The 10,241-nt window shown below is 45.1% G+C and overlaps 1 pseudogene; it reads left to right on the plus strand.

Moving 5' to 3' along the window:
- Positions 1-278: 278 nt before the first annotated feature.
- Positions 279-9,982, plus strand: LOC149863196 (cytochrome P450 2J6-like; annotated as a pseudogene).
- Positions 9,983-10,241: the final 259 nt, after the last annotated feature.

Here is a 10,241-nt window from a genome sequence, read left to right on the forward strand (position 1 = left end):
ATCGAAATTCTGTCTAATCTGGAATTATTCTACAAGTCTGATGTTATAGTTTTAAACATAGGAATGGAAACCATGAGCCAGGTAGATTGCTGCCTCATAAACTTCATCCCAATGTTACGCTTCTATGTGCTAATGAAAATGTAATTGCTGGGGTATTTAATTCACTGGTTCTTCCATCAACCTGCCTATACCAGCATCTGTAAACACTTTGGAAATATCAAATAATTTGCAACGCTTCCGTGTCTCCTCTACAGCTGTATGAATTTATTCCCTGGGTTATGGACTATGTTCCTGGACTTAAAGAGAAGCCGTTCTGTGGCATTGAATTTGTGCATTCTTTCATGCAGCAGGAGATCAGAGGAGATTGGCAGAACAGATGAACCCGAGAATTTCATTGATTTGTACCTGGCTCAGATGGCCAAAGTGAGTGTGTGCACCGTATGTGACTATAGGTCCTATGGGGTCCCAAAGCACCAGTGGGGAATCTGGGATGCTACTGTAATGATAGAGAGCTTATGATTGAATTGAGTGTTTGGTCAGCAGGAGAAGATGACTGATAGCATGAAGAGGTGTAGGAGGAGACGTGTTATGTGCACAATGGTACCAGCTTAGGAACTTGGTGAGCTGTGGAAAGGAGGGAGTGCTAAGGCAGAAATTTCAGACGATAGTGTATTATTGCTAATTGTACCGTTTCAGGCTTACAAAACGTAAGACCACATGAAGAAGAGTGGTGCAGAGGTTCTGTATTTTCTGCAGGAAATGTCTTCAGATCTCTTGATATTATCCAACAAGCTTCATTTCCTGATTCGTATAGAAGAGCTTTTTGCGTTGAAATAGCAGATAGTGCACGCTACAGCAGTGAAGTCATGCTGTTACACAGTCCTGCCTCCTAACATCATCTTTCTGATTCTCATCCACAGACTAAAGAAGACCCCAGGTTGACATATAGTGAAGACAATTTGGTTCAATCTATATTTGATCTCTTTCTGGCAGGAAGAGAAACTGAAACCACCAGCCTGTGTTGCTGTATATGGTGGTTTACCCTGATATCCAAGGTGAGATGGGACAAGGCATAAGCCATGGACAGTCTTTGTGTAAGAAGGGAGGCACTTCTGTGTCCTTTTTAAAGATGATCTGAGGTCTCAGATGGCTTTGCAGTAGCTGCTGAGTTGGATGAGCTGCAGCCCAAGATGGGCTTCTGATTCAGAAAAGTTGCATTCTGGGCACACATTTCTTTTTTCATTTTTTTCTTTTTGTTGTTGTTGTTGAGAGCTCTTTCTTGTACAGCTTTAGCGTAAGAGATGGTCCTAGAGGGGTCACCATGTACACCTAACCTAGCTATTAGGATTAGAACTGCTAGAGAATTTTCAACCCTAGCTTCCAAAATTTGTCTCACCTGCCTTCTCTTATGGGTTCTCGCTGTATACCCTGCCCTTTTCATTCTCCGTACTCTCATCTTGCTGAAGGCATGATGTTTTTCGTAAAGGTTCCTAATCAAGAGCTTGTGGACCTTTCTGAAAGACCTGATGCCCTGAGTAAGACAGAGCACAGAGAATGAAATGGGCCGGGCATATTGCGAGAACCAGTGAGAGGAGGAATAAGAGACAGATTTTGGAAGCTGAAGTGGAGGGTATCAGACCTTGAGGTAGACCAAGGCAATGATGGGAAGATAACACAAAAACTGTTCTGGAAAGGGGTAGGTGAAGATACCACAAGGTGAAAGGAGATATCACAAAGTAGGAAGAGATTGAAGTCTTTCGTTAAAGCAGTTATAGCCCCTGAGATCTAGGATAACAGAGAGAGAGAGAGAGAGGGAGTTTTCTGAGGAAACCAGTTTTTGCTGGAAAATGCACTTCTGTCTTAATCAAAGTGTTTCACAAACTACTCATGCCACGCAGGCAAGGATCTGCTGGGGCACCTGGCTTCTAGTATGTGTCCTGCTTGGTGGCAGGGGACCTTAGGATTCCAGGGTTTGTGGCCTTGGTTTTGGACTTCTGGGATTTCATTGGCAAAGGACAGTCCAACCTTTGTCCAGCTCTTATTATGATTCAGGGATTGAAGGCCACTGAAGGAATTCAGCCCCTGCCAAAGAAGTTAGAGCAGGTTAGCCTATACTTCAGTCTGGTTGCTGGTTGCCCAAAACTGGCACCAGCCTTTGGGGCTGGTTGGGCAGGGGAAAGCCCTGCTTACCCCTCTGCCCTGATAGTACCACAAGGGCACAGTAAAACAGTGGAGTCTAAACCTTTTGTTGCACTGCTGATTTTCCTGTTGTGACGCAACAAAACATAAGGGCGTCCATTTGATCAGGATTTCTGCTGGCTTTAGATTTTTGAAGGTACACAAATGAGACATCAGAGGGTGCCTGTTTCCACCCTCGGTGTGTCTGATTAATTTATACATAGGAAAATATTAAGCATTCCAATTTTAAATAAGCAATCCAGGTGGGCTTATTGCACTCTGTATGTCTAAAGCTACAAATGTAATCATTTCTTCTGATGTGCTATGTAGAAGAAAGAATATTCTTGTTAATAAATATAACAACAAATGAGACAGAAAAGAGAAGAGAAGGACAAAGAGAATGGGTAGAGTGAGGGGGGTGTACTTGCACTATACATGCACAGAATTCTGATTGTGGAAGAGATCAGGTGCTCAGATGGGAGGAGTTGACATGCCAAGTGATATATTTATACAGGTTTCCCTCGATTTATGCTGTACACATGTCCCTGGAGAACGGTGCATAAATCAAATTTGCATAAATCGAACCCACTTTACAATGTAACAAATAGGGATAGGTTCCTATGGCAGGGAGGGAGGGAGTGAGGCTGGGACTAGGGAAGGGGCAGGGGGAGGAGTGCTGCTTCCGGGGCTGCACAAGGCAGCAAAGCAGAGGGAACAGAGCGGCACTCACCCCAGCCCCAGGTGCGGCAGCCCCGGGAGCAGCCGACACCAGTTGCCTGCACCAGGGCAAAGTGCAGCCCAGGAGCTGGAGTGAGCCCAGGCGCGGGGGGGACAGGCGGAGTGTGGTGCAGCCCAGTGGCTGCAGGCCACTGGCGCCGGCTGCTCCTGGGGCTGCTGTAGCTGGGGCTGGGTGAGTGGGGCCACGGCCCTTTTCCCTCCCACGACAGACTGACCTGCTTGGGTGCGGGGCATCTATGTTGATCACATAAGAGTGAATTTACCTCACGTATAACAAATTATGGGTCTAAATATGCTCATCACATAAGAGTGAATTTGCATATAAAGAACCCTCGTAAATCAAGGGAAACCCGTGTATCATAAGTATTGTGCTTATAGTACCACGTCTGATAATGCCAAAGAGGTTATTCACTCGAGCGGTAGTTGTTCCTCAATGGTCCCCCCAAGGTTTGGAATAGACTGCCACCAGAGGCGGTTCAAGCGCCCACTTTGAATGCCTTCAAAACACTTTTGGATGTTTATCTTGCTGGGATCCTGTGATCCCTGCTGACGTCCTGCCCCTGGGGCGGGGGGCTGGACTCGATGATCCTCTGGGGTCCCTTCCAGCCCAAATGTCTATCAAGTCTATGAAATATAAACTAATTTTTAAAACCTAAATTGCATAGCAGTCTCCTTGTAACATTTGTAATATAAATAAAATACTATGGGCTGATTAGAAGTCTTCTTTGTTTTTCAGTAGTGTTTAAATGAGATGCATATATCCTCAGAATATGTTGGGGCAAGCGGGGTGTTCTGTTGTTGAAAGCTTCTCTTGTGATCCTCTGGTTGCCAGTGTCACCACCCTGGACACTGTTTGAGTGGAGAATTCGGGATTATTTTACTAAAGTAGTCACTTAATAAAAATGTATTTCTGTTCCTATTGAGGCTAGTTATAAACATGACAAAACTGTGAAGAAATTTATATTTTGCAAATGATTCAAAAGTCACCTCTATGAACGAATAAAAATAATAAAAATTTCATCATCATATGTGATAACTAAAGAGGGGCGGAGGACATTTCTTAATTGTAATGTTAATTGAATTTCTTAATATGCAGTTGCTATTGTATTCCCAGTTCCCTCCTTCACTTTGAATATAAACCCCACAAAACAGCATGGTCCCAACTCAGTTCTTCCTGATGGGGACTGGGGCGGTAGAAGGTCTCCAGTGTCCTGACAGTGTTCGTTTCAAGACACTAACCTGATTTGCAACATATAAAAGGTAAAAGGTCAAGAGGAAAGTAGGTAATGGGGTGATTCTGTAGCTGCGATGATCCAGGGAAACCGAGAGGCAAGAGGCAATATCTTTTACCGAACCAGCTCTATAGGTGGGAGGGACACAGAAGCTTTTGGGTACTACTGTATCTTTCTTCAGGTCTCTGACAAAAAAAAAAAGACACAGAAGCCCTAAGTAACAGATACAACTAAGGCTTGTGCAGGTTCTACCTGCTATTTAGTGCTGCTTTGTCTGCATTTTTCTCTAGAGACCGCAGGAAGGCTCAGCAAAAGCTTGCCTGCGTCTCTCGCATGCATATGGTTTGTTCAGTAAAAGATGACCCATAAATATGTATGCATTTGCAAAATATAAATATAAATTCAAAGTAGGTCATTTGTTTGGGAGATAGAAGATATTACTATTTATATTGCTGTTTTTATAAAAATAAGGGTTCCTTTCTTGTGTGTATATATTTTATTCTCATCACTAATAAAATAATTCAAAGGGAACTGCTTGCGTGGAGTAATACATTCTCAGGGTGCAGAATACCTGCTATATTAACAGCTGAATGTTTCCCCTCAGAGAAAGTCCAGCAGGAGCTGGATGCTGTGCTGGGTCCATCCCACACAATCTTCTATGAAGATCGCAAGAAACTGCCCTACACAAATGCTGTGATTCATGAGATCCTGTGTTACAGCAGAGTTGTCTTAATTGCACTTCCCAGGGCAAGTGTGAGGGACACGGACCTCCTGGGGTTTTCAGTTGCAGAGGTGCGGAGACATGGCCTACTTGGCTATGCTCCTCTTCCCTCTAATATTAGAAAGCATTTGTTGTAACAAGGTTCTTTGGGTAAATCCAATGTCTTTTATTAGATCAACTAAAATAGTTGGAAAATTCTTCTTTGCAAGCTTTTGCATACAAACACCCTTCTTCAGGCAGTGGAAGCATCTGCAGTTTTTTTGTGCTCTTTCTGGGTGGGTTAGAATACAAGTCAGAGGCCAGTATGGAAAAATGCTAGTTGGTGAAAATGCAAATGCTGTTATAGTCCAACAAGATTAGATTTGAAGGCTGAATATGATAAGTGAGCTTTGTGGCAGAAGTGGAAACAGCTTTCTGCATTGTGGCCCTGTGCTAGTGGGAGCCTTGGAAATGCCAGTAGAAAATGCACCCATTAATTCCCATCATGCTCTGATCTAGTTGGCCTAGTAATAAACAGCATTTCAAAACTTTTTCAACTTTGCAAAAGTTACAGAAGGACAAAGCAAAAAAGGACCTGGCTAACTGTGGCCCTATAGAAAATCTCAAGACCTGGTTTTGGTTTTTTTTTAGTAAAAGGAAAAGAAAAATAGAACTGAAAAAGTCAACACCACAAAAACCTAGACCTTATTGATTTTGTTGCACCCAGTGGCAGAAAGCAATTCATGCTAAAAAGAGTAATAGAGGAAAAACAAAAACAATGAAGTTTTGGATATTTCAGTATTGACTAAGAAACTCTAAAATTGGAGAGTAAAAACATAGTGAAAGTTGGTGGCTTCGGTGCAAGGTCCTATTTAGTTTTAAAAAATTGTTTCAGGTGAAGAATTTCAACCAGCTCTGCATCTGACGGCCAGTGTAGTGCAGTTAAAGATGACTGAAAACTCTGCAGTTCTGTCTTTATTGACTCCTCTGATGGACAGAAAGTATGACATGGTACTGAGCAAATTGCTGCTTTGCAGAACACGATGGTTTGATCAAATATCGACTCTGTTCTTTCGGACCCTGGGCAATGGGAGACACCTGAAGAGTTCAACCTGAACTGCTTCCTGGACAAGGATGAAAACTTTGTGAGCAGAGAAACCTTCTTGCCGTTCTCCACAGGTAAAAGCAGTGACTGCTAAATGCTTCTGAACCGTAGTCTGAGAGTGTAGACATTAGTATCAATCTTTTCATTTCAGGAGAGGTTTCACAGAGCTTGATATTAAAGCTCTTTTCAATGCGGTTGCTCTTAGGATTTTTCTCTGTCCTGCCATTTCTGTTATTCCAAGTGTAAAATTCTTTTCTTGAGTAGGACCATTGGAAATATTACTGACAGAAAATCCCTGTCTTATGTCAGAAGTATGTTACAGTTGCAAAGTCAAAACCTGGAAATATTAAGACATACTAGAGTTAGGTTGTCTGAGGCCGTCATAATTTGGCCCGTGTGTGCGTGTGCGTGTGCATTATGTGGTGTGCCATGTGGTCTGTAGTTACATGATCACACCCTGTGTTTTCCAAAAGAGCCACGGTGCAGTGTGTGCACTGGATGGCTGGTACCGTGGGGGTGAGTGAGTTAGTGCAGTGAGGCTTTTTGTGTAGGACCCCTGTGCCATTTGCTGCAGCGTTTGGCAATCGAGTGGTGAATGAGCCAGTGGAGTGTAGGAAGAGAGGATGGGCCCATAGTTAAGGCAGTTGGACATCACCCTTGAGACCAGGCTTCTGCCGTTGCCCTTGCCACAGAGTATGTTTGTGCTCTCAGACAAGTCGCACACACCAGACCTATGACAGCTGGCGTGAATCCTGCGTTCGTCATTTTCTGCTTACCTAACGTTGGACACTGCAGACCAGATTGGAGAATTGCTGGTTGCTCACAACTGCAGCTGTTGATAGTTGGAGCTGTTTTGAACATGTTTTATGTGCAAAAATACTAAGTAATCTGAATAACTGGGCTCTTGATTTATTTTGGGTATGCAGCGTTAATGGATACTTGACAGATTTTGCTGTAATGAAACTTGTGATCCAGTTTCCCATATGTAAAATGGGGTTGATTTCTATAGCTGCTTCTCCCCAGTATTCTGTGAAAAATACCAATTAATGTTTCTGGAGCAGCAAACCCCTTGGTGAGGGCAGTACAGAAAAGACCTTTAAATCTATAGCGGAGACTTCTCTTACTTGAGCTAAAGCAATAACTAGTGGCAGTTCACCATGGTCCTGCCTGGGGACCCTCTACCTGCACTTGCCCGTGTTTTCACGGCCATCTGAAGAACAGCAGAGGTATGCTGAGAATCAGGGTCCCCGGAGTCTTGTCCCATTTTTGGAGAAGAAGCTTCTGTTACAGTCTTCTTCTATTTCCTCCTCCTCTGGCTCCTATCCTTGTCCAGTTTTGTCCTTACCTCCCACCACTGCTGTTCTTGCACTCTTGCTCTTCCTGCCTGCTGCACCTCAGCATTGCTGAGTCAGCCTTTTCCCCCTTTTCTCCTCCATGAGTGCCGGTTGCAAGAGCACAGAAAGCACAGGCAGGTGGGACTTCTCCATGTTGCATCCATAGCAGTCCAGTGACTCACACCAGAGCTAGAAGTTTAGCCAGTGAAGCTGCTTTAGACTTGTCCCCAGTGTCAGCTCTCAAGTCTTTTTTTTCTCGGCAGGGTTTGTGGTTAAGAGCAGGGCCTGGGGGTGAGTCCAGAAGAGCCCATGGGAAAGCTTGCAGCCCGGGAGTGTGTCAGTGGACTGAGGGAAGCAAGGTGTGCCCAGTCCCATCCTCCCTGAGACTTGTTGCTGACATGGAATAGCAGCAGGCTAACAAAGGGGAGGGCACCAGCCCTGATTTCCAACCCCAGGAGGGTTGGGGGCTCGGGGGAGGAAAATGTGCAACTGGCTGTGCTGGTGGACCAGCCACCATGGTGACAGTGTAGTGGGTGACAGATGCTGGTAACACTGTATGTTGCTGCTTTCCGGGGCATTTGGGCATCCTGTTACACCTCTGTGATGAAGAGAAACCCTATATAGAGAAATGTCCACATTCTGGGGCCACAACATCCCCTGGCTGATGGGAAGAAAGGGGCATTTGCAGATGACACGGGGGTTTATTTCTCCCAAAATTGAAGTGGTGGTTTTTTAAAAACACCGCTTCAATTTAGGGCGAAGTAAATTCCCGTGTCGTGTACACCTGCGTTGGAGCCCAATCCTTACCTGCCTCTCTAGTGGTGGGGAGGGGACAGCGAGCTTCTGGCAGGCAGAGCCTGAATGGCTGAAGTTGGTTTTACAGTTTAAGCAACTGGGAGAAAGTGTCAGGATGTGAAATGTTAAATGCAGGAGTTGCTTGTAGGAGCCCTTATAGTAGACTCAAAGGTGGTGCAGGCACAAAGTATTACAGTAAGAAATCCTTATGCTTTCTGCACTATGGCTCAGCTTTGAGTTGCCTATAATTTCATAAACTCCAATTCTTTGGGTTGAAAACGTACATGCTTTCTCTTTCTCCCTGACTGAAGGGGTTTGAAACATTTGTATTTCTGAAGTGGAATTTTTTCAGCACTTGTCACCTATTTTTCTGAGGCCCCAACCCTAAGGGTAACGTTAGGTGCATGACTAGGTCCCCGGTGCTGCCTGTTTCATCATCCGGTGACTCGTTGGTAAGGCTGGGAGGATGTGGGTTAAAAAAGCTGCACGGGCCATTTTCTGGGTTCCTCTGATACTTCTGAAGACATTTTACTTGGAGGTTGCTGTCAAGTCATCTTGTCTGTGTGTGAAATAAAGACTAGGAACAGCTTGGAATAACTTGCTTAAAAAATGTGATGGCAAAGATCCCTACACTCTCAGCCATGTATAGAGAAAGCTTTAACTAGCAGGGTACCACGTGCTTGTAAACATTGGATAGCAATACATATTAAAGGAGAACAGCCAACCAGCACTGGGGTAAAATAGAAACACAGATGAAATTTAGGGCGTCTTTTGAAATTCATAGCATCAATGATGCATAAAGACTGACAAGTAAAATTGTACTGCGCAGTTCCAGTCGTGTTTGGTCCACCTCCTGGAACCACAGATGGGATTTGTCGAAGGAGAAGTGCAAGAAGACTTGTATTTCTGCATTGTTCAGTCAGTCAATTGGGAGAAAAAATATCAAGTTCAGTAAAATACTTTTGCCTTTGGTGCACAGCAAATGAGCAACACAGCCTCTGAAAAAGACACATAGGTTAGGATGTGGGGCATGGCTTCGGGGGGGGGCTGGACTTGATCTTGAGGTCCCTTCCACCCCTAACGTCTATGAAATCCTAGGGTGTTTACTGCCCCACCCTTTCCCTTTGCAGGGCAGCGTGTGTGTTTTGGAGAGCTACCAGCCAGGATCACGCTCTTCCTGTTTCTGTCCAGCCTGCTGCGGGCATTCACGTTTGCCCTGCCAGCGGGAGTGACAGAAATCAATACAGACTTTGTTTTTGGGAGCCCGCTGCAGCCCCATCAAATTCGCATGGAAAGAACCCTCGTAAATCAAGGGAAACCTGTGTATCATAAGTATTACACTTACAGTACCATGCTTGATAAGGTCAAAGAGGTTATTCACTTGAGCGGTAGTTGTTCCTCAATGGTCCGTGCTATGTGCCCCCAAGGTTTGGAACAGACTGCCACCGGAGGCGGTTCAAGCGCCCACTTTGAATGCCTTCAAAACACATGTGGATGCTTATCTTGCTGGGATCCTATGATCCCTGCTGACTTCCTGCCCCTGGAGTGGGGGGCTGGACTCAATGATCCTCTGGGGTCCCTTCCAGCCCAAATGTCTATGAAATCTATGAAACAGCAGCATTAAGCTGCACTTGTTGCTGACTCAGGCCAGCTGACAGGGGATGGCAATGAAGATAGCATGGGGTGGGGGCAGGTCTGCAGCCCAGGTATGAAACACTGGAGCAGGGGTTGTCCTGCTGATAGCCAGCAACAGTTCAGGTTGCATTAGCATTGCAAAGCCCTGGCACCTTGCACCTTGGTCCCTGAAACCCAGGCCTAACCACCAAATGCCTCACAGTTCCTGCTGCTCCCTCCCAAGCCTCATGGCCTTCAAGAACCTCTGGTCATGCTCATTCAGTAGGGAGACAGCTCTAATCTTAGTGCCAGACTTACTCTTTTTAGCTTGTAAATTCTTTCTCTGTAGAAATGTTTTGGCTTTTGCTGCTCCTGTTCAGCAGAGAAAGCTCTCCTGAGTTTGACATGTGATCTTTTAAAGTCACAGACTTAACTGAATGGGCACCCAAACCAGAGGGAACCTCTTTGAACAGAGCAAGCCAAGGGAAGCCACAGCTATGGAGCCAGCACCTGGCACCTAGCTGACTACCTGCAGGGCTCGAAGC

Source organism: Crocodylus siamensis, chromosome 6, assembly GCF_052110815.1.
Source record: "Crocodylus siamensis isolate JL-2025a chromosome 6, ASM5211081v1, whole genome shotgun sequence".
NCBI lineage: Eukaryota > Metazoa > Chordata > Crocodylia > Crocodylidae > Crocodylus > Crocodylus siamensis.